Source organism: Chrysochloris asiatica, unplaced genomic scaffold (genome assembly GCF_000296735.1).
Source record: "Chrysochloris asiatica unplaced genomic scaffold, ChrAsi1.0 scaffold00084, whole genome shotgun sequence".
Taxonomy (NCBI): Eukaryota; Metazoa; Chordata; class Mammalia; order Afrosoricida; family Chrysochloridae; genus Chrysochloris; species Chrysochloris asiatica.
In genome coordinates, this window is record NW_006408602.1 from 13,229,012 (window position 1) to 13,254,149 (window position 25,138).

The window sequence follows — 25,138 nt, forward strand, 5'->3', positions numbered from 1 at the left end:
GCCTTCATTGCAGTCCTGATCCACATTCTTACATCAGATGCCCATGTCTTATGCATTTGTCTATGACTGTGTGCTGGGTTTCTGAAGTTTATTTGAGCTCCTTAGTAGGTTTAACAGTCCAGTCAGGAGCTGTATTCTGTAACTGGGAGAGATACAACCAAGCCCTAACTTCCTGCAATTTAGCAGCTGAAGGGGAGTCAAAAGAACTAGGTAAATACAGTAGAATTGAGAAAATCTTTTAATTGGTGTCTTTTCTAATCAATCGTCTTCTGGTTTCATCCTTGAAGCTATTGCCTCAACGGGCTTGTTATTGCTAAGGGCCTCCTTAATCAGGGAGATATTGCTTATGGCATAATGAGTCAAAGCTTGCAATACTATTAATTAAAACAAAAACAACTTGTTTGGGTCAAATTCTAGTGTATCCTGATTATCCACAAGTGAAGGGTAAGAGTCATCTTATAATAATTTCATGAAGAATTAACTTGTGTGGCTCAAAGGGGATGAACGTTAAAATCAGACATGCAAGAACAGAGTGCGTGGGTTCAAGTTAGGTTGAAAGAGATAGAAAGTTTAATGAATTAGTATGCAGTTGTTCCTTTTCACAATACCGGATTATCATGGGTGATTAAGACAGTGAAATCTCTGTAAAATAGAAAAGTAGTTACGTACATTACATGATTTGCCATTGAAGTGGGTGTTCACTTTAATACCAAAGGTCTTAAAATGAGTGCCCCATGTGGGTATAGTATATATATTTTTTTAATTTTTAGCAATAAAGGTGATGGTTGCTTTGGGTCTGGGGAAGGCTTCTACCTAATGGAGCAATTCACATATCATCACCAAAACATATATGTAATTACGAGGGGGAAAGTTGAACAAAATCAATCAACCATTTAATACAGGGCCCAATGTGAAGAGGACACTTTCTAGAGGGAGTCTGGACCTACTTGCCTAAATTAAACTTAGAAAGGTATATGGTATTTTGTAACATAACCAGTAGCCAAAATGCCTACAAAGGTCTTTGGGCATTATTTCAATGAACTTGTCTCTGGTTGTTAGAATGCAGGTTTTAAGCAAGGGATATGTCCAAAGATCTGTAATGACTGGCTTCTGATTAGGTCTTTACCAAAGAGAAGCATCCCAATTTGTTTTACACAACTCCCTTTCCACAGTCTCTTTTTTTCATTAGAGGCCCTGATCTTATGGCTATTCAAATTATGCCAAATACTTTTCCCATTAGCTGTTTTCTCTTCAAGTAATGAGCTATCATTCTTGAGCACCATATCTGTCACAAATGCTACAATTACTGGCAGGACTAGAGACCATAAGGGCCAGTTGAGAAAGACAGATAATTAGATGATGGGCAAGTATATGATGGGCAATTATGCAATGAACATGCAGAATTATCTTATTCTGTGGTCCAAAGCATAAGTAAATGATTACAACTTGTTTTCAACCTGAGTCTTTCCAGTCTTGAATCTTACATTGAGGAGCCAAATTCTGATGAGTTTATAAAAACTTTAAAGCTTCCTGTAGGTCTATAGCATCATTCATAATAATATCATTTGAAAAAGTTTGTAAAAAAAGATTAGTGAGGTGGGTCACGTGAGTCATTTCCCCATTTAGCTTATGATGGCTAGTAAAATTAGTAACCTCTGTGCAGTCACAATTTATAAACATAGAACTAAATGCAACGTCAGATCCTGGATCATTAGTAAAAATCTGAATGTTCTAAAAAGAATTTGCCTAGTCTATGAAACTAATAGTAAATGTTTTCACCTTTTTTCTGCTTATGGGGTTTTTGCCTAATCTATCTTCCAGGGGAGAGTTTTCGAGATATCTTTACAACTTCCTAAGGAGTTCTGGTGTGGTCCATTAGGATAAGCAGTGGATTGCTAGCCTCAAGGTCAGGGATTCAAGCCCACCAGCTATCCTTGGAAACCCCTTAGAGAGAGTTGGAGTCACTAGGAGTTAGAACTGACTCAACAGCACTTAACAACAATCACCTCCCAGGCATCACCTAAAAGGTATCAGAAAGACAATGTAGATTTCATAGAGAGGACTTTCCAGGTTCCTGTCAGCCTGCTTCTTCGATCCATAAATGGATATCCCCTGTTCGCATAAGCACATGTATTAGTTGATATAACTTACTTAATCCATACTAGTGCCTGTTGACACCTGGAATTCTCTCCAAAATTTATTTGTGTTCTCAGAGGAATTAGGAAGCTCCCTTATTACAGCAGAGTTCAGTCTTTGACCATGGGAGGAGTTTACGCCAGAAACCTATGGGATTTAATTTTAAACTGTATTTCTGTGATAGTCCTATTCTTTTCTAGTTTCTTGTGCATAATAAGGTAATTCATTATTGTATTCAAATACAATAAGGTAAATAGAGATACCAAGAAGGCTTCACATTGTTGGACTGTTGGGGAATGAAAGGTAACAGGAGAAGGAAAGACTGAGGGAAAGTCTGAGAGATCCAGGTGTCAGAGGCTGATGTCTCAGACTGTCATTTTTGGAAAGGGAAGGTATAAGGGATATTCAAGATGTGTAACCAACATGTTTATAGAGTTCTGACATTGCAATTCTTCTTCTGATTCATTTCTTTTAATACAGTACCATATAGAAATGCAAATTTACTTTCTTGAAGCCTTTTGTAAGCTTCTAGATAACAATTTAAAAATGACTCCCATTGTGATTGTTTCACATGGGAACTACTAATTTCTTAATTTTGTGTACAAATGTCAAGTTTATCTAGCTCAAAATTGCCTCAGCCTAGACCCGGGAGTCCTGATGTGGTGCTGTTGGATAAAAACTGGACCACAATGTTGGTTTGAACTGCAAGATCAAAGGTTCAAACTAACCAACCACTCCTCAGAAACCCTCCATAGGGTCGCTAGGAGTGGAAATTGACTGGACAGCACTTAACAACAACAGCCCCTAATTCTGTGAAGAATTCCTAGTAAGTGCACGACAGCCTTCACTGAATGATGTTTACCTATGTAAAACAACACAGTATCTGAGGGAGACACAGCTTTATCCTTGGGTGTAACATTCTGTATTTTACCAAATAATATAAACACTTGCTTCTTAATACACAAAAGCCAATATTCCATTAATTAGCGCACATAGGCAAAGAAAAGAAAGCCGTCCTGACAACTATTGACCAGCGCAGCCTCACTTTGCACTGTCATGATGCCTAGCAAACACACTGAAAGTAAAAGCAAAAAGGGAAAGAACTTTTCAATAAATGTTGATCTCATAGAACCATCAAAACACAATAAAGCAGAAACTGGGGATTTGAGGAGGCTTAAATGGGAAAGCTTCTGAGTGCAAAGGGCTCAGCTCAGTACCAATAGTACTGGGCCCAGTTACTTTTTAATGCTACTGCCAGCCACCTAATTCTGCCCAAAACACCAAAGAACAACATTATCCTAGCATAAAGCACACACCCTAAAACATAAAACCAAAGAGACCAGTAAAAGACCAAATAATGGCTGTGGAGAGTAACAAAGAAAACAGCGATTTTTACAGGGTTGGGCAAAACTTAAAGTTATACTATTATGATTGCCTAAAAGACAGTCAGGGGATGTTGAAGACAAGCTATCTGAAAATAGAGATTTAGTGAGAATTGGTGCATAATATGTATGTGGAATTACATGTTTGTTTACATAATTGCAAATATATATGCCTTTCAGATTACAGGATGATCACTAGATAATTGTAGGACATGCTTTTCTGGGGTCATATTATTAAAACCACTCTCTTAAGTATATCTTCTCATGAGGATTGACAGTAAAGGAGAATTTTTCATAATGCTGTGCATCAAGACATAGACTATCATATTCTGCAACTCTTTTACCATAGACGAGAGATCCTCTCAGAACAAGCTGTGATATCCTGAAATTGCCTGACCACAGAGGAAAAAAACTCTTTAAGGTTATATGGTTATATCGGCACAAAAGATTAAGCACAGGAGATAAAAATAGATGTTAAAAAAAAAATTTCAAAATTTAACATCAATTCAAAATTTATGAAATAATTAAAATGGACTGGGCTCAAGCGTGGCAACAATTGTGAGGTTGGCCCAGGAAGGATATGGCAGTGTTTCGTTCTGTTGTAGCACATAACAACAACAAGGCTCTGTTTACAGGCTGCTGCATTTATACACATCAAATTATATAGATTTTAGACTCTCATTCAAGTCACACATATTTAAAAACCTCAGAGACTGGGACATTTTATACAACACAAACACTGCTACCATCAAGCCAGTTCCTACTCATAGTGATGCTATATAAGGGTTCTGTGGCTGTGAATCTTTAAGGGAACAGAAGGCATTATCTTTCTCCCATGGAACAGTTGGTGGGTTTAAACTACCAACCTGTGGTTCGCAGTCCAGTACTTATCCTACAGCACTACCAATACTCCTTCATAACATATTAAATAAATCACTGAAAAAAACCCTCTTTCTGTTTGAAAATTCACTATAAAGATATTTGAACGTTTTCTGAATTCTTTGGAATTGAGTGTGCAGTCAACAGAAAATCCATTTCCCTTGAGAATCTACTCACTACATTTTTGCTGATTTTAAGACCCTATGGGGAATCGTGGTACTCAATTCTATGTGATTGATGTGTAAAAAAGCAAGATTTTTCCCTTAAGAACATGAAGTGTTTAACAGTTTTGAAAGGCAACTTTCCTAAAAAATGTCAGACCTCTTACATTCATAAAGCTGTCTATTTTTAGTCAATGCATGGATCTTATTTCAAAAATAAAGTGCTTATAAATGAGCATGACCTATGTGCCTTGTCAAAAGTATCCCCAGTCTTCTGTCAATGTGTCCTATAGTGGTAACTTGCATGCTGCTATAATGCTGGACACAAAACCACCAGTATTTAAAATACCAGCAGAGTCACCCATGATAGACAGGATTCAGCAGAGCTTCCAGAGTAAGTCAGAAGGTAAAGAAGGACCTGGAAATCTACTTTTAAAAACTGGCCAGTGAAAATCTTATGAATACCAGTGGAACATTGCCTGATATTTTGCAGAAATGTAAGTTCCTCAGGTTGGAAGTTACTCCAAATAGGGCTGGGGAAGAGCTACCTACATAAAATGCTGTTGTTGTTGTTGCTGTTGTTAAGTACCATCGAGTTGGTTCTAACTCATAGTGACTCTGTCTAGGATTCCCAAGGACTGGCTAGTGTGTTTGAACCACCAAGTTTGTGGTTCAAATTGACCTTGTGGTCCAGTGCATTATCCTACAGTGTACATGGGGACTCCAGATAAAGTATACTTTACCTTAATAATGTGGATGGACCTACATTTGATAATATGGCAGAATTCAAATGACAAGAAACAGTATACATTCATTAATAATTAGAACATGGAATGTATGAAATATGGATTAAGGAAAATTGTAAGTTGTCAGAAATATAATTAAATGAATAAAGTTCAATATCCTAGACATTAGTAAGCAGAAATGGATGAGTATCAATCATTTTGAATTGGAAAATTGTATTGTCTACTATGCCATGAAGGGCAAGTTTAAAAGAAAGAGCATTTTCTCCATCAACAAAAACAGCATTTCATGATCTATCGTAAAATACAATTCTGTCAGTTAATAGGATTAACATTCAAATGCCTGTAAAGAACACCCGTTAACACACAGCTATTTATAAAATGTATGTATCTACTTTCTTAGACCAGGTTTTCTAAAGAAGCAAAACCAGTAAATTATATATATATATGGAGATCTGGTAGCATAGTTATTATTAATTGGGCTGCAAACCTCAAGTTCAGCAGTTCAAAACTACCAGCTGTTCTGCAGGAAAAAGATGAGGCTTTCTGCTCCCATAAAGATTTATAGCCTTGGAAACCCTGTACAGGGTCATTATGATTCGGAACTGGAGAGAGAGAGAGAGATAGGAAACACATCCTTTCAATTAATGGGCTGCTTATAGCTACTCATTATAGAGCTAACTATGCCTGCATTAGGTTTCATCACCATGGGAATAAACATATATCTCAACTGCTAAACCTCTTGAAATCCTGTCCTAGTCAAGCTGACACAAAACCCTAACCATTATAGCCCCCCTTGAAAGTTTGAAATCTATAAACTGTATGAATAATCTCTAAAAAAGAAAATTGTAAAGTTGTAATTTGTACCTAACATGATATAACTAAACACACATACAATCAAAAACACACTGGCTCCATTTTTATCTTACATGTCATAAATAAAAAAAACAGCAAAAATATTTGACACACACATACAAAACAAAACATATATTCATTTAATATCCAAATGGCACATTTTTCAAGCCAGGCTTCTGACCATAGGCAAACAGCCTTATTTAGCTATGGTCCTAGAATCCTTAATGATGGTTCTGGGTCACCTGTTCCTGAAATAAAAGATAACTACTCAAGGACTTCATTATTCTTGGATCAACTATCAACACTCAAGGAAGCAGCAGTCAAGAGATCAGACGACGTATTGCATTGGGCAAATCTACTGCACAGGAACTTTTTAAAGTGTTGGAGAGCAGAGATGTCAGCTTGAGGATTAAGGTGCGCCTGACCCAAGCCATGGCATTTTCAATAACCTCATATGGATGTGAAAGCTGGACAGCGAATAATGAAGATCACAGAAGAATTGATGCCTTTGAGTTGTAGTGTTGGAGGAGAATACTGAAAGTGCCATGGACTGCCAAAAGAACCAATAGATCTGTTTTGGAAGAAGTGCAGCCAGAGTGCTCCTTGGAGGCCAGGATGGCTAAGCTTCGTCTCTCATACTTTGGACATATTGTCAGGAGGGAACAGTTGCTGGAGAAGGATGTCATGCTTGGTAAGATGGAGGGTCAGAGAAAAAGAGGAAGACCCCTAAGGAGATGGATCAGCCAGATGTCATCATTGATGGACTCAAGTGTGGCAGCGTTAGTGAGGTTGGCCCACGATCGGACATTGTTTCGTTCTGCTGTGCATGGGGTCTCTATGAGTTGGTTCCGACTCGATGGCACCTGACAACAACAACTCACTTTTTAGTTACACACCTTCTACAATTACAGTTTTGACCATGATAATTAATCCTACTAACAATTACTGGCAATTGAAACTTTAAAATCCTATCCACATCATCCCCTACCCCCTTGCACCAGATCCATGTGGAAAAGAGAACAACTATTCAGTGGGATTTCTCCCTTTCCCCTCATTCTAAAACTAATCACAAACAAGAAAACTTGTAAGCTATCCACTTCATGCCTTTTTTTTTTTTGCTGCTGCTGTCAAGTGCCATCTAGTCGGTTCTGACCCATAGCAACCCTGTATAGGGTTTCCAAGCAGCAGCTGGTGAGCTTGAACCAGTCATCTTGTGGTTCAAATTGACTTTGCAGCCCAGTGCATTAGCTCACAGCACCACACTAGAACTTCTTTATAGCCCCCCTGTTTTTGACAGACAATGTCTGTCCCTATCAACCCAGTAAGGAGCTCTGGTAGTGTAGTGGATTATGAGCTGAGCTGCTCATAATTCAACAGGTCTAATATATAAACTGCTCCACAGAAGAAAGATGAGGTTTTCTGCTCCCATAAGGCAGCTTCAGAAACACTACATTGGATTACTACGAGTCAGAACCAGCTCCATGGCACATTAACCACCATCACCACCATCAAAACCGTATACTGAGGAAATGCGTTCCTTGATCAGGCAAATCTTCCATTCTGGTTAGAAATTTGAGCAACTGCATCCATAAACAAATGTCCCTTCCAACAAATTGTATCAATTGACATGTACTCACAGTATCACACATTTTAATCTTCATTTTGTCAGCTTTTGGACACAACTCAGCCCTAGCTAGCCAAGCTAGATCAAATAGGTACCAGCTACAAGTTTGGGAATTCATAAACACCACCCTGCACGTCAAATCAGCTGGCCCCTTCATTCTCAGGCCTAGCCCTCAGGGGCTAGGTCAGTGCCAGTGGGCTCAAAGGTTCAGCCTTCCTATACTTCAGCCTTCCCTAATCTCAAGATCAAAGTGTGCAATCGAGCATATCCAAACTCTGCCCGTGTCTTCATTGCTGCATTTCCCCAATTCCACTCACATGTAGATTCAGGTGGTCACCAGTAAGCATATGACTCCAGTTCCCTTCCACTTTCAGTCCTATAAGGGGATTTTCTCTGAAAGACCAGCTTTCCTTGTCTTCATGCCTCAGAAATTCAAAATGTCAAGCTGTCTGCTTTTTTCCCCTGCTTTCTCTCAATCATGAAAATCCTATTCTCTCAGCAATTCTGGGTTGTTCCGCATATCTTTTCAAATGCAGATGTCCCAACTCTGAAGGTTCTGGGTGGGGCTCAGGATTCCACCTAAAGACCCATATTCAACAAAGGCTTAAACCAAAAAGTCTGTATTTTGTCCAGGCAAACTCAAATTCCCTTTTTTAGTAAATCTAATCTACAGGAGCTCTGGTAGTGTAGTGGTTATGAATCGGGCTGTGAACCGCAAGGTCAGCAGTTCGAAACTATCAGCTGCTACATGGGAGAAAGATGAGGTGTTTGGTTCCCATAAAGGTTAAAGATTAACAGCCTCGGAAACCTATGAATTGGAACTGACTCCACGGCACATAACAACAACAACAACAATCTACTATATGCTGAAGGTGGGTTTGCAAGATCTCTGCAATCATAGTTTCCAATAGTCATTTCTATCAATCACATGCATGTCTATTTTACAATAATATGCAGGAGAAACCAATATCCAAAGGGCAGTCCAACACATTAACCTTTTTATAAATACTCAAGTTCAATTTTTTTCTTCTTTCTTATACTAACCCCATTTATATGCATATGATCTTGGGCCTCTAGCCTGGTGAATTCCAGGAGGCTCTGGACCCTTATCAACCATCCTTTTTAAACCATTGGCTTCACTCAACTCCGGAAGCTGCTGTTCTTCCCACAGGCAGGAAGCAAAATTTTTCTTTCAGTCATTGCTATTGTTGTTGTTAAGTGCTGTGGGGTCAATTCTGACCCATAGCTACCCTGTATAGGGTATGCAAGGAGTAGCTGGTGAGCTTGAACCACTGACTTTGAAGCTCAAACAACTTTTCAGTCTGACACATTAGTCCACAGCACCACCTCGAGCCATTGCTATGAATCCCGCTCCTGACACCAACTACTTAGAGAGAAAGAAAGAGTATTAAATGTTTATTATCAAGGAAATTATTTACAATTGTAGAGTCCCAGGTCCCCAGTGGAAGAGAGAAGTCTTTTCCCATGTGTCCATTCTATTGGGAGCAGGCTGCACCCCCAAGGAAACATACTTTCAATTGATTGGCTGATCATGGCATCTCATCATGAAGTTCACTATGCCTGGTGGAAATTAAGATATCTCAACTACAAAACCTTGGCAATCCTGAGCTAGTCAAGTTCACATAAAATTCTAACCATTACACCAGCCAACAATGCCAAAGAAAAAATTGAATATTTTTGCCAATTCTGAATTTTGAAATTGATCAAACATGCAATCAAGACCTACAAAGATAGGTTTAGTCTTAGTAATTTGAAGAAAAAAACAAAAGTATATGTATATATATATCCCTGGTGATAGAAATGTGCTAAAGATTGCATGATAGAGTTTTTCAAGACAGATTATTTATTCTTTGTAAGTAACTATTTTCATGAACAGAAATGGTGACTACACATGTAAATCTCACAATAATGAATATATAGGAATAAAACTGACTACATCTGTCAAAAGCAATTATTGTTGTTGTTACATGCCATTGAGTTGGTACCAACTCATAGCACAGCAGAACAAAACACTGCCCGATCCTGGGCCAACCTCACTACTATTGTCACGTTTGAGTCCATCGATGCTGCCATTTGGCCAATCCTTCTTGTTGGGAGTCTTCCTCTTTCTCTGACCCTCCACCTTACCAAACATGATATCCTTCTTCAGTGACATGTCCCTCCTAACAATATATCTGAAGTACGAGAGATGAATTTTGGCCACTTTGGCCTCCAAGGAGAACTCTGGCTGCACTTTTTCCAAAATGGATCTACTGGTTCTTTTGACAACCCATGGCACTTTCAATATTCTCCTCCAACACCATTGTTGTCTTTGTTGTTAAGTACCTTGGAGTCAGTTCTGACTCATAGTGACCCTGCACAGGGTATCCGAGGCTGTAAATCTTTACAGGAGCAGAACGCCTCATCTTTCTCCCATGGAACCACTGGTAGTTTTGAACTGCTGACCTTGAGGTTGGCAGTCCGACTTATAACCACTGCTAACCACTATGCTACCAGAGCTCAAAAGATCAATATCATCAGCCAAAAAAAGGGCAGGGAAAGGGGATGACTGAGATTATTGTTATGCAAGTTCAAGTTCAAGTTAAAACCAATCCACAAGAGACAAGGTATGATCTTGACTATATCCCACGTGAATCCAAAGATCATATTAAGGAAGAATTTGACAAATTGAACACTAAAACTATAGACCAGACAAGCTGTGGAATTACATCAAGGATGGCATATATGAAGAAAGCGAAAGATCATTAAAAAGAGAGGAAAGAAAGGAAAGACTGAAATGATAACAGAAGAGACCCTGAAACTTGCTCTTGAATGCAAAGTATGTAAATACAAAAGAAGAAATGAGGAACAAAAGAACTGAACAAAATATTGCAAAGGGCTGCTTCAGAAGACAAAATAAAATAGTATAATAAAATGTACAAAGATTTAGAGTTAGAAAATCAAAAAGAAGAACAAGCCTTTATTGTAATATTGAATGGTCCCATGGGCAAAATGGAATCCTAGTGTAGTATTTTAGGATAAGCATTATACAACTAACCATAGGTCAGTTCTCCTTGGAAATCCTATACAGGGTCTTTATGAATTAGAGCGGACTCTATGGTACTTAAAAACATTATGGGCCAAATATTCAAACTGCTTTGGACATTTTATCAGGAACGATCATTGCCTGAAGAAAGACATCATTCAGGGAAGAAAAAAAAAAAAAAAGAACCTCAATAAGATGTAGCGAAATAAGCCTTGCCACAAAGAGCTCAAACACATTCATGATTATGAGGATTGGGCAAGACTAGGTAATGTTTCATTCTATTGTATATAGCGTATCTATGAGTCATAACTATTTCTATAGCACATAACAATAATAATAGAAACATAAAATATTGAGTGATGCAGGAAACATCAAATAAGATGGTATGGAAGGAAGAATCTAAGTTTCACTGAAGGCATTGGCAACAAACTAAGCTCCCAGAAACATACCCATGTCCGTGTCCACTAGAAAGTAAGAAGAGTCAATAAAATGTGGAAATGAACAATATCACTGATAGCATACACAAGTGATATTTTGAAGACATCTATTCAAAAGGAGTTACAGAGCAATGATTAACTTAAAAAGACAATTTTGCACATCCAATTTGAGAGCACTCTTGGCACTAGATTTTCAAAATGTGTTAAATCATTACAAAACTGAATAATATCACAGACTAAAATTATTTGCATTTTGGTTTAGAGCAATAAAAGGGCACAGAGGCTATGATATTAGAACATTCAATAACAATTCAACAGTAGTTGAGAAGCAGAATGAAAAATTGCTATGGAAAATGGGGCACTAATTGTCTTCAAAATCTTGGTTCCCCACTAAGTCGTAGGATACATGAGTATCTTAAAATACATGAGTATAAGATATTGGAGAACAGAAACTGTCAGTGTAAAATTGATGCATATAGCATCCTCCAGAAATATGGAATATACCTTCATTCAGACTTAAAATCATTCTAATGCTCTTTTACATCAAATGGGGCAATAAGAGTAGAAAATTATTTCTTTAAATTATCAAAAACATTACCTTATTGTGACGTATTCTTAGCTATAAATAGGGTGGTATAATTTTTCTCTGTAGCACCTGAAGTGGTTAAAATTCCTTTCACATTTTGAGTTTTGTTTCTGAGGTGTGTCACTGTAGCAGAAGCACTCAACCATAGGGTCGTTTTGAACTGCAAGGTCGGCTGTTCAAACTCCCCAGCTGTTCCTCAGAAACCCTATACAGGGTCGCTATGAGTTGGAACCAAGTCTACAGCACTTAACAACCACAAATACTTACAATTACATGGATAGGGTTTGTTGACGCTGTTATTTTCAGATAAACTTAATGCTATTTTCTATATACATTGATTAGGGCCAGAGGTGAAAAGTCAAGTTATTTGCAAATCCTTTGAGAGAGAGAATAAAAATGAGTTTAGAGACCACAAACATTTGACATTGCTTACCATTTAGTTATGATTTCTAAAATATATAACCAGCCTAGAATTCTCTTTTGAGAATCAGACACTTAAATTAATAGTTTATCCCATGTCTCTAATATTAGGTTCCTGACTCTTTGAATGACAAATAATGATTTTCATTTTTATATTTAAAGTTTTGCTTTTCCCCAAACCTATTCCTTTCCCCGTCTACCCAATCTCAGTAAATACTACTAGCGTTTGCCTAATTGCTTTTTAAAAATCTGGGACATCTTTTACTCATGTCTTTCTACTTCATTTCATGTCCAATCTCACTTTCTTTTCCAAAATTATCTTTCACAAATGCTAGTTCCCCAGAAAATCTCCTATACATTCTGTCAGTGTCTGTATATTGAAAGGTCTAGACTGACACATTTCCCTTGGCTCATAAAGCTATCAGCAATCTGGAATTTCATACCTAATCACCTATCTCTATCATTATATTATTGACATGTCAAAATAAATAAACCTCCCTCTTTATTTTCAGTTCCCATTTACCAGGTAATCAGAGCTCAGCTCAAGTTAATGAAAGTAGTTGTTATTGTTAAGTATTGTCAAATCGGTTCTTTATAGCAGCCCTTTATAGGGTTGCCCAGAGCGACTAGTGAATTGGAACTGTCGATCTTGTGGTTCAAATGGACTTTGTGGTCCAGTGCTTTATCGCACAGCACCACACCAGAGATAAATTCCTGATGTCAGACATTCAAATTGTACTAAAGGATGTTATGTTAAAATCTAATTTGTTTTCTAGAGTTTGTGCTAGACCCTAATTTTGGTAGCCTGGCTGCCAACCTCAAGGTCAGCAGTTCGAAACTACCAGCAATTCCGCAGGAGAAAGATGAGGCATTCTGCTCCCGTAAAGATTTACAGCCTCAGAAACCCTGTGCATGGTCACTATGAGTCGGATCAGACTCCAAGGTACTTAACAACAACAACAACAATTTGCATATGCTTTGTTTTAAACCTGACTTACATGCATGATGATTTTGAGAGATGAAGAAAAATGAGGCTGGATTTCTCATTTGTGTTATGCAACTGGAAATAAAAGACAATTTATAGGAAGCAGATTTGGAGAACTGAGAATTCCTCTTGGTCCCTGTTTAGATAAATGTCCTCATCTTCTTTGTTTGTAGTTAGACAGACAGACAATAGGGTGAGGAAGAAAACTCAAAACAAGCAAACATAAGTTTTTGGCAAGGTTGGCTTGTCAGGATATGATATCAAGCACAAGAAGCTTTTTGGAAATCTATAAAAAATTTTAAACTTACTACAAATTTCTTATTGCACCACAAAAACATAAGTAAGCACAATAAATAAATCCATTTGGAGAGTCCCAGGTAATAAAATTGTGTATGGGGCAGGAATGTCCAAGTTTCGGCACTTAAGAAAGGCTGTAGATAAACAGTGATGTCAAGTATGCTTCAGGAAGCTTAGTTCATGGAGGTTTATAGCTTTTGAAATAAAGCTTCAGGTTTCCTGGTGCCTAGTGTTGAATGAGTGAGGGACCTTGTATTCTTCAGTTAATTTGCTCTAACTGCATTCGATGAATTTGTTTTAGCCTACAAGGATTATGAAATTCCAATTGTAAAGGATCCTGGTATGGTACTGTAGAATAATAAATAAAAATTGTGGTTCAAACCCATCAGCCACTCCTCAGAAACCCTATATGGTCTCTATGAGTCAGAACAGACTCCACAGCACTTAACAACATTATAAAGACAGGACAGTAACATGCTTTGAACACTGGCCAAAGCATGTAGTGTCAGATAGACGAGTTTGGATGCACTGAGTACAATGTCTGTACCTGTGCTTTTCAATAGAATAACCATCCATCTCATGTGGCTACTGAGCAGTAAAGCATAATATGTTAGTACTGAGATAGGTTGCAAGTAAAAAATATATTGAAAAATGAAGACATAGAACACACACAAACAAGTGTATAATATTTATCAATAACACTTTCCTGTTGACTATAGATTTAAATAATTATATATTTTGTTTTATAAAATATTGCTGTTCTAGTTAGGACTCCTGGTTTGGCACTGTAGGATCCACACTGCACTTCAAACCACAAGGCTGGCAGTTCAAACCCACCATCTGCTCCTCGGAAACCCTATACAAGGCTGTTATGTGTCGGAACTAACTCAACTGCACCTAACAACAACAACAACAACAATAGTTAGGTGTTATCAAGTCAGTTTCAACTCATAGCCACCCTAAGCACAAGAGAAAAACCACTGCTCTGTTCTATGACATCTTCACAATTATTTTCTGTTGTTTTTTTAAATAAAACTGCTTAAGCATTTATTACACAAAATCTATACTTATTGTATATGAAATGTATAGCAAAAAAGACCTTTTGTTAATCCTTGTTTCTTTAAGGTTTTCTATGGAAAGTAAAGATTTATTTCCTAACATCCTCAGATAGTACAAATTTTTGTATAGAATAATTAATAGTTGTATTACTGATAAATATCTTGAGACATGTGGTATAAAACTAAAACTGGATCAGAAAAGTGCAGGGGGGAAGACCATTGCCAAAGAGTAATTTCCAAGAAATTGGTATTTTCCATAGTAAAACAGAAGCTCTGGGGTCATCAATAAATGGTTTGATGATCTGAAGCCATTCATTAAGATATTCAACAAGATCCAAAGCATCTAGGACATTATCTCCTTCGAAAACAAATTTCAATAGAACTGCCAATGGAATTTATCTAGAACAACTTTCCTCATAGAGTGCTTTTGTGATACCACCTCCAGGGATACAGACACAAAACTCAGAATCCTCGATTCTGGGAATGCACTGGCTGTTTTCCACTTCTTCCCAGTTAAGGCTTTTTATTTTATTTTGAACACTTTTTTGAATAGAAGGTGTAAGTAGATAGCAAAAAGGAGTACTGTGAAGCTGTAGATGACTGCGGTGATATGAATGACTGCTTGAAAGAACAACAACTCTGGCACAGTTACTATTTTTAATCCAGGAAAGCAGCTTTGCACAGAATGGCTTGGATTTATACTTGATAAAAATGTGATTGTTTGATTCAAAATGGCCAATACCAGCTCTTTAATACCAAGATATTGATCTTCATGGGTTTCTTTTTATTTTGATACCTGATTTTCCTAGAATTATATTTCATACTTTCCATGTTTCTTTTATTTATGGATGTTTCTTTAATGACTTTTTCTGATCTTTGACTGCATCCAGTTCTAAAGTGTAATGAGTATATTATTGACTCTCTTTTATTGGTACTCACTTAAATAATGACTTTTTTTTGTTTGCCTTCATTTTATTGTGAACATTTACAAATGCACAGAATAGGTGAAAGAAGTTTACTTTGAACACTCATATGTCTAAACTCCTAAGTACTACTATTAATGTTTTTTCAGTAAAAAAATATTTATTGTTTGCCATGTATATTGTCATGTATACAGTGGTGAACCAGAGAGAGCTCATTCTCAATTCATAGAAAATCACATAGTTTAAACTATAAACCACATAAGTAATATAGTTACAAATTGTGATGAATTCTAGCAGACAATAGTACAGAATGCAATGAAAAAAAAAATATGGTGGTATTTAGATTTGAGTTTTGAAAATTTGTTTCTCATGGTGAGTTTGTGATAGTTGGAACAAATGTGTTGCAGTTAAAAATTCATTCAGGGAATCAGAAACAAATTGAATTAAAGGCTTTGAGGCAGAAAGAAGTGTGCAGGTTTGAGGAATTGAAAAATGCCCACAGCGGCTTGAGTTTAATGGGAAAGTAAAAGAAGACAGAACTGAGGCAAAAGAGAAAGGAAGGAGTTGATCATATAGGACTTTGGAATAAAAGAAAAAGAAACTGGATTTTGAGACATGAGAAAATATTGTAGGTGTTTTATCTTTTTAAAATTCCTCCAGTGGCTGGAATCTTTGGGACTTTTCTTACCTTGTATTCAATTTTTCTTTCTGTTGAAAAACGGTTTTAAAATAAATAGCTAGCCATTCTTTTATGATAGATCTGGTGACAAAATATAATCCTAATGTTCCATTATCTGATTATGTTTTGTTTTCTATTTGCTATAGATGGGTGATATTAGAGATCTCACTATGGGTCTCTGAGGTTTTGGCATTTGTAGACTTTATTTTCTGCCAAATTTCAAAACTATTTTCCATTCTTTCGATTTTTTTTTTCTAGATATACCTTCTTTCTCTAATTCTTTGGACTGCAAGGATATGATTATTAGATATTTTTTACAGTCTCAAATGTCTCTAAATGTCTGGGTTTTTTTTTTTTTTTCATCAATTTTATCTCTTTGTTCAGACAGAATGATTATTATTATTCCATCTTCAATTCACTGATTCTTTCTTCTGTTCTCTCTATTTTGCTGTTGACCCCATTCTTTTTTCTCATTCAGCAATTGTATATTTCATTTCTTATCTTTTTTGTTTGGTTCAACTTTAAATCTTCTATTTCTTGGTTGAAATTTTCTTTTCCTTTTTTTTCAGAGAGTGGCAGTCATCACTCATTAACTGCTCTTGGCTCCTACAGCTCTCTATTATGTAAATCAAGACACTTTCTGATTTTCAAGTCCTCCTCATTGAAATAGTTGTAACAATAATGTCTAATTCCTCTAGGTCCTGTGGCCTCTAATTTCTTCAACTTCCATTTTGACTTTTTTTTTCTCCACAAAGTATTTATGGGTCTCAAATTTACTTCTGTTTTTCAAAGACCGGCAGGAGCTTGAGAGCTCAGAAGCTCTAAATGTGCATATCTTCACAGAACACACACAGATAAAAAAATATTGACTGAAATGAACGTGCAGGCTACATTCCAGGCGGTGACACTCCAGGGCAATGGGTCTATGTAATCAGAGATACTAGCATCAAGTTCCAAGTCTTCTTGCACCAGAAGATTGATCATGAAGCTCTGCATCAATTCTCGAAACAGAAAGTGACTCAGCTTGTTAGCTGTCTTAGAGGGTGGGCCATACTTCCCAAATGTTAAGGGATGGATGCTTTTCTGCTGTTCTTTATGCAACTACTGGGTCTTATTTTTTAGCACATCAGTTTTCATCTCATCCTTATCAACACCCTCCCCCAATCTGTACATGTGTCTAGCATTGGCACAAACCCAGACATGGCCCAGATCACAGGCTCTTGAGTACTTGCATGCCATATTCATGTTCTTGGTGAAGCCAGGGAGGAACATGACACTGAGGCTGAGACAGTTGGTGGCATAGTTGCCATCACAGGCCCTTGTATAGTAGTCTCTGGCTTTCCCAGGTTAGGCTGTTGGTTCTCATTGACCTGCCCATCATGGGCAAGAAGACCAACATTGTGGCATGCCTCAATAGACTTCTTTCCTGCCTTCTCATATGGAATAAAAAAAAGCAGATGTCAGTGGAATGTTTAACAGAAGTTAATAATTTATTAAAGAGCACTGGTGGTGAAATGGTTACATGCCTGTTTACCATCTGAACTGGCTGTTGGTGGTACTAATCCACTCAGAGGCTTTGTGTGAGAAAGACCTGGCAATGCACTTCAGTAGAGATTATAGTTTAGAAAGCCCTAGGGGACAGTTCTACTCTGTCACATGGGGTCCTTGTGAATTGAAATTGATTCAGGTTATTACCAATATTTTTGTTCTTATAAAAAGCTCTGTAACTTAAAAAAAAAAAAAAAAAAAAAAGTTGTGTGAGAAAGACCTGGCAATGCACTTCAGTAGAGATTATAGTTTAGAAAGCCCTAGGGGACAGTTCTACTCTGTCACATGGGGTCCTTGTGAATTGAAATTGATTCAGGTTATTACCAATATTTTTGTTCTTATAAAAAGCTCTGTAACTTTAAAAAAAAAAAAAAAAAAAGCAGTTAGAGAATTAGAGGCAGCTTTCGGGTCCTGAGTCAGTCTATCTTTCCCGGTCACATAATAGGCCCCCAGTTTGTAGCAACTTTCACTATACTGGTTCTCTTCACAGTTGTACTTCAACATCTTTGCAGCCTCATCAGAATTCTTCTGGATCCCTTCCAAATATTCCACCAGATGATAGCAATCATCTGGGTCCTTCTCACAGTAGCACTGGTAGTTGCATTCCACCTCCATGTTCTCCTGAAAAGACATCACCTGCTATTCATCCTGGAAGTCCCCTAATCCAACCATGGATTGCCTCTTTTGTTTTTCTTCTCTTTTTTAAGGTGCATTTGTTCTTGCTTGTTGAAGCATTTTTTATTTCTGAGTTAAAGATCTTGTCATAATTTTAAGATCACATAATCTTAGTATGGAATCCTGATGTGGCACTGTGGGTTAATGCACTGAGCTGCAAAGTCAACTTGAACTGCAAGGTCAGCAGTTCAAGTGCATCAGTCACTCCTTGGAAACCCTATCCAGGGTCGCTATGGGTCTGAACCAACTAGACAGCACTTAACAACAATGATAATCTTGTTATCAGTAACTTGATATGTGTTTCTTATTAAAGATGCGATTTTTCAAGCTTTTGCTATGGCAAGTAATATTTTACTGAATTGTGGCTATTGTGGTTTTATGATATAAAACTCTGAATCTTATTTATAAGCTCTGTATTAATAGTCTTCCTCTATACTGTGTCAGCAGAGTAATGCTATCTCACTGCTACCAGATGGTTGGAACTCTAAGATTCCCACCCTAAGATATTCACCTTCTGAGGTCAAGAGCCTCCTCTTTTTTGATGGGCAGGATAGCAAAGTCTTCACTGTTACTGCAAGGGATTTTCAGTGCTGTGTTATTGGTACTCCACAGTGGCATGTTTCTTTCTCTACCACTTCCACCCACCATGAATGAGAGGGAAGGAGTATGACTCTGAGTAGTGGTGAAAATATTGACTCTTCATTGCACATCATCTGATGCCACTCTAGCAAGCTTTAGAGCAGTTGGTCTTCATTAGAGCTAGGTGAGAGTAGAGCCCCATGTCTTCTTCACTGACACTCTGGGATGAGAAGGTGGGAAAGTGTTAATTACGATCCAATAATATTGAAAATACCAACTGTTCATTTAGCCTTCTGGTCTCTGACCATGAGGTGTTTCATTATAGCCTGCCAACAGTGGAATACCAAACTGCTCCATTCTTTTCTGTTAAATGTGAGGGTAAGCAATAGTTTTATCTCGATGTTTGGCTAAAATAAAATGGCTATTACTTAAAATATTCTTGTCTTGTTAGGCCATCCCTTTCCTGATGCTTTCATGAGAGAGAACAGGCTTCTCTAAGAGATTGTCTTATCTTTATCTACTGATGTTTTAGGAATGCTGTATTTCCCAGAAAACAATCAGGATTATTTGAGGCAGAAGTAAGACAGGAATGACACCACCATGTCATTCCTTCGTTCTAAGTCTTGTCTTTAACCTTACTTCTGTTCACTTTTCAGAGTTTTCTTACATTTTTGTTTGTACTACAAATGAGGAGATTTCTAAAAGTTTGTAGAAAAATGAAATTTTACCTTTCCTGCAAACACAACTATGAATGTGGTAGATCATAAAGTGGGTAAAAACTGATAAAAACTTCCTAGATATCACCAAACATCTTAAGTTAATAAATTGATGTGACTGGGGATTCAGGACCATAGGCTCAGGGAACAAAACAGTCAATTAGCATGACATGGCCCACAAAGATAATATTCTACATCCTGCTTGGGTTCCTGAAAGCTCATGAGCAGCCATGTAAGGTGCATGTAAGGTCTTTCAATGTGCGGCTAAATAGAGTGATAAGGATTGAAGAGGGTTGGAATAAATTATTCCAGTTGAACACCAGTCTTCATGACTCTGAGACCAGAAGAAATAGATGGTGTCCAGCTACCACTACTGACTGTTATGAAATGTATCAAAATAGAAAGTCCTGGATACTGTGGGGGAACAGCAACACGAGCAAAGTATAATCACCATGAAATCGTAGCTCATTCACAATCAACCGGGCAACATTTTCTTAAGGATAAGGTTGAGAAGGGATAGGAAGATGGGTAGAATGCAAATAGGAACCACATGGAGCAAGCAGGTAACTGTTGTTGCTTGGAGGAGATTATAATAATTGAGATGAAAAAAAGTGTATGATGTGTTGAATGTAAATCTGATGATCTTGTCTGAAAACCTTCACTCAATTCACAATAAAAAGTTAAAAACAAACAAACAGACAAAAGACAAAAACAGGAAAAATAAAGATAATAGAATTTTTTTGAAGTCCCTTTGTATATTTATATTACAAAATACCAATCTTATCCTGTTTTTGTCCATTTAACTACCTAAATAATAGACCCACAATCACCTTCGTACACCTGAAAAGAAACTTATTTAGCAATTGCCCTGAAACTTTTCCACTTATATTCAAAATGTTCTTGCTCTGACTCTGTTTTTGGACAACTTCCAACTCTTAATACAACAGCTACTGCCTCATTACTTCAAAAACTATTCTCTACATATTGGGGGTTCTTACCTTTTGTTTCATTGACTCTCCAAAATGACTTTTGTGCATTCACCATTTTAGCTTTACCCCTCATGCTTCTTGCTCCAGACAGCTTTTCATAAATTTCCACATTGTGGATTTAGTCCCTAAGAATCATATATGCTTTTAACACCACCTGGGAAAAGATGTTGGAAGATAAAAGGTACTTTCTTTTTATGCAAAAGGATTTAAGCAATTTGAAGATGTAATTCTTACCTCAAGTAGCTAAATAATCAATGTCATCTATAGAAAGTTCACTAAGTTGTTTTTCTGTATTCCTATTTTATATTGCCATCAATAAGAGTTATAATCTGATAATACAGTTTTCTTCTCATTTACATACTTTAATTTTAAGACACATATACCATACACATGAAATGACACTTTCAAAATTTTTCTTTTTCATAATTCTCGTCTCTTGGCAGCTTAAATTAGACTTGAAGCAAAGAAAGACTTAAAATCTATATATAAATATTAATATATGAAAACATGCACATCTACACACATGACCAAATGCACAACATATAAAAAGTCCCCCTCACAAGAATAAAATTGGCCTATGCACTCTATCTGCTCAAATAAAATATAGTTTAATATACTCTGCACTGCTGTTTAGGTTACTGTCTACATATTTTGCCTTTTATTCTCTTTTGCTCTTTTACCCAGAGGAGTCTATCAAGAGACCATGTACAGAAATATCAAGTAAAATATATCATAAAAAGGAACTCAAAGAACCTAGTGACCTGAAAAAATGTTACTTATGAAACTAATGACCTAAGAATTGCCTTTAAATCGGAGAACATCGAATACAGCAAAGAGACCTTCAAAATGGACATGCAAGCACTGATCCATATAGAAGATTAAATAGCACGATATATTTAAGAGCATAAGGTAAAATAGGAGTACTTGGAATTTTTCACTTGAAAAAATTATTTCACTTTGCAACTGAGGTCTTTTATTGGGGGGTGGAGTACGGTAGGGGTGGGGTGGGGAAGTATTTATAGGTTCTTATGTTTTGGTGTCAAATCAGTTTATCCTTTTTCTGTATTTAAAGAGTTGCAATATTTCTATAAAAAGTTTGATCCATAGTATAAGCTATGCTATTAGACACTGTTAACTAAGATTTTCATGATCTTATTAGTGCAATTTATCTGATAAATAAATACAAAATACCTTTGGATACTCAGAGACACTACACAAAAAACATTAGTTCTATAACTATTTAATTGTTTTTAAAGTAATCATAATGATTCCAATGGCAAATTTCAATAATAATTAATAACAAAACTCAATAATTCTGGATATGCCTGAGTAAGAGGATACATTTTCCTATCTTTTCATAAAGAATAAAACTTTCAAATTATCATTCTTTAATCAATAAAATTTTGGCAAGCTTTAGAACCAAGTGACAAAACCAGAAGAAGACATCCACAACACTTAGCTAAAGATTAGATCAATAGATAAAAGTCTTACTAATGTTCAGAATGACAGCTTTATTTATTTGACAGGGGAAAATACAGTCATTATGTCCTTTTTCATTTAGATTAGAGAGGCAGAGGTCAAATATGCATAATGAATTTGAATCTGCAATTTCTTTAGATCTAAAAAACCCTCGAAGCACAGAAATTTATTTTTTAACAGACATATTATCCCTAGTGTACAGTTCAATAGATTTCATTAAAAAGTATGGATGAGCAGTTTTAGGGCTGAAAGGGTTTGTAGGCCGACTTACAATTTTTGAGAATATCATAACATGTCAGAAAGTACTGGAAGTACATATTTCTGTTTACATAATCAGCCGAATACTTTCTTTTCATTTCCTGTCATTCTTAATAAATATAAAATTATATATATTAGGCAATCTGCATTTTTCAAACAAAGCTTCATTAAGATCCTCTTCAAGTCAAAATTAAACTAATTATGAATCAATTGTTTCAGATTTTCTATATAAATCAGGGCTAGTAAAAGAAGTGAAAGACATTTTTATTTCATTTTGAATTTTTATTGTCATTAGGAGATCTAAGAAATTTGTTATTTATGTTTACAATGCTATTCCCCAGCCAATCATTTTCATAATATAGTATTTATAAATAAGTAAACATTTCATAAGCACTTCAAAAGAAATTGCTTAAAAACAACAACAAAATCATCTATAATTCCATGTCCCTGAAAAACTATTTTGATATTTCTGTATAAATGCATATGATATAATTGTCACACAATGTTTTGAGGCTTGCTTTCTAAATTTATTTTCTCAGATGTCCAAGGATTCAACAACTTGACTTTGAAAGGTTAATGAAATTATATAGGAAAGTGGCATTTTATAAGTTTACATGTAAAGCTTTTATAAAGTGCCATGTTCCTAAATGATTTCATTAAATTCAAAAGAAATTTGTATTGTTTATTATTTATTAATTTCTAAGTGAATTTATATTTGCTTATTATATATGAAGATTTTAGCACAACATCATATTATCAGACATGGAGTTGTGCTAAAATCCTCATATATAATCATTTTTCCTAGTCTTTTTACTAGAATAAATTTAGAAGAGAATTTTCTGTTTTAAAAGGTATATATAATTTCAGAGTTCTTCCATTCTTTTTTTTAAATTGGAGATTTTGTTACTTAATCCTGCTGCCAGAGTGCCCCTTTATGTCTTCTGACTTGTATTTAGCTACTTCTTTGCATGATGGAATGTTGAGAGACCAATGACATATTCATTGCAAATGTCTTTTTTCAAAAACATAAAAGATGACTACATACCTGGAGCTAATCAGATAGAATACACATGTGAAGCTCAATATTATCAGCCCAGAAAGGGCCAGGGGATAACTGTGGACATACCATCAATTACTCCTGTGTAAATTCAGGCTAAAGCTGAATAAAATGAAAACAAGCCCACAAGGGCAAAAATGTGATGTTGAGTATATCTCACCTAAATTTAAACAGCATCTCAAGCACATATTTGGTTCATTAGATGCTAATGAACCAGAAGGGTTGTGAGATGATATCAAGAAAATCATACAACAAGAAAGCAAAGGATCACTAAAATGACAGGAAAAAAGAAAATACAAATGTGGATGCCAGAAAAGACAGAGATTTGTTCTTGAGCTGAGAGAAGCTAAAGCAACCAGAAAAAATTAGAAAGTAAAAGAGCTAAACAGAAATTTTCAAAGGGCAGTTCAAAAAGGCAAAATCAAATACTATAAAGCCATGTGCATTGTCCTGTAGTTAGAAAACCAAAAGAGAAGAACCTGATCAGCCTTTTCAAATTGAAAGAAATAAAGAAAATATTCATGTCTTGGGTTACAATATTGAAAGTGTCCATGGGCAAATTGCAGTACTGGTCTGGCACTGTAGGATAAGCACTCGATCATAAGGTCATTTTGAACATCAATGTCCATTCAAACTCACTAGCCAATCCTCAGAAATCCTATCTGGGTCACTATGAGTAGGAAGTGACTCGAGGGCACTAAACAACTTAACAGAAAAAATGGGCAAAATATTGAATGATGCTGAAAACATTAAAACAGGATGGCAGGAATACATAGACTCACTGTACAGAAAAAAAACAATGAATGTGAATGATGTTCAATCATTTCAAGAGATACCATATGATCAAGCACCTATGGCATTATAGACAGAAATCCAAGTTGCTCTGTAGGCATTTGCAAAAAACAAGGTTACAGGAATTGATATAATACCAATTGAAATGTTTCAACAAATTGATGCAGTGCTCTTTTATCTGTGTCAACAAACTTGGAAGACTGCTACCTGGGCCAACCATTTGGAAGAATCCATATATTTGCCAATTCGAAAGAAAAGTGACCCAAAGAAATGTAAAAATTCTTGAACAATACCATTAATATCTCTTGCAAGTAAATTTTTTAAGAAGACAGTGTAAAAACGACTGCATAAGTCCATCAACACGGAGTTTCAAGAAATTCAAGCTGGATAAGAAGAGAATGTGGCATGATGGAAGTCATTGCTAGTATCAGGTGGAACTTGGCTGAAAGTAAAGAATACAAGAAAAATATTTTCTTGTACTTTATTGATTATGCAAGGCATTTGACTCTGTAGATCACAACAAACTTAATATAACATTGTGAATAATGGGGATTCAAGAACATTTAATTGTGCTCATGAAAAGTCTACATGGACCAAGAGGCAGTCTTTCAAACAGAACAAAGGCATACTGAATAGTTTAAAATCAGAAAGATGTGTGTTAGGTTTCTATTCTTTCACCATAATTATTCAATCTGTATGTTTTGTATGCTGAGCAATCAATCTGAGATATTGGGTTATATGAAGAATAAAATGACATCATAAGTGAGGAAGAATCATTAAGAACTTGTGATATGTAGACAGCCTTGCTTGTTGAAAGAAAAAAGGATTTAAGAC

General features: G+C 36.2%; 2 pseudogenes; both read right to left on the bottom strand.

Annotated features, from left to right (window-relative positions):
* Positions 1 to 14,791: 14,791 nt before the first annotated feature.
* LOC102815212 lies at positions 14,792 to 19,052 on the bottom strand (annotated as a pseudogene).
* On the bottom strand, positions 17,049 to 18,431 carry LOC102837091 (annotated as a pseudogene).
* Positions 19,053 to 25,138: the final 6,086 nt, after the last annotated feature.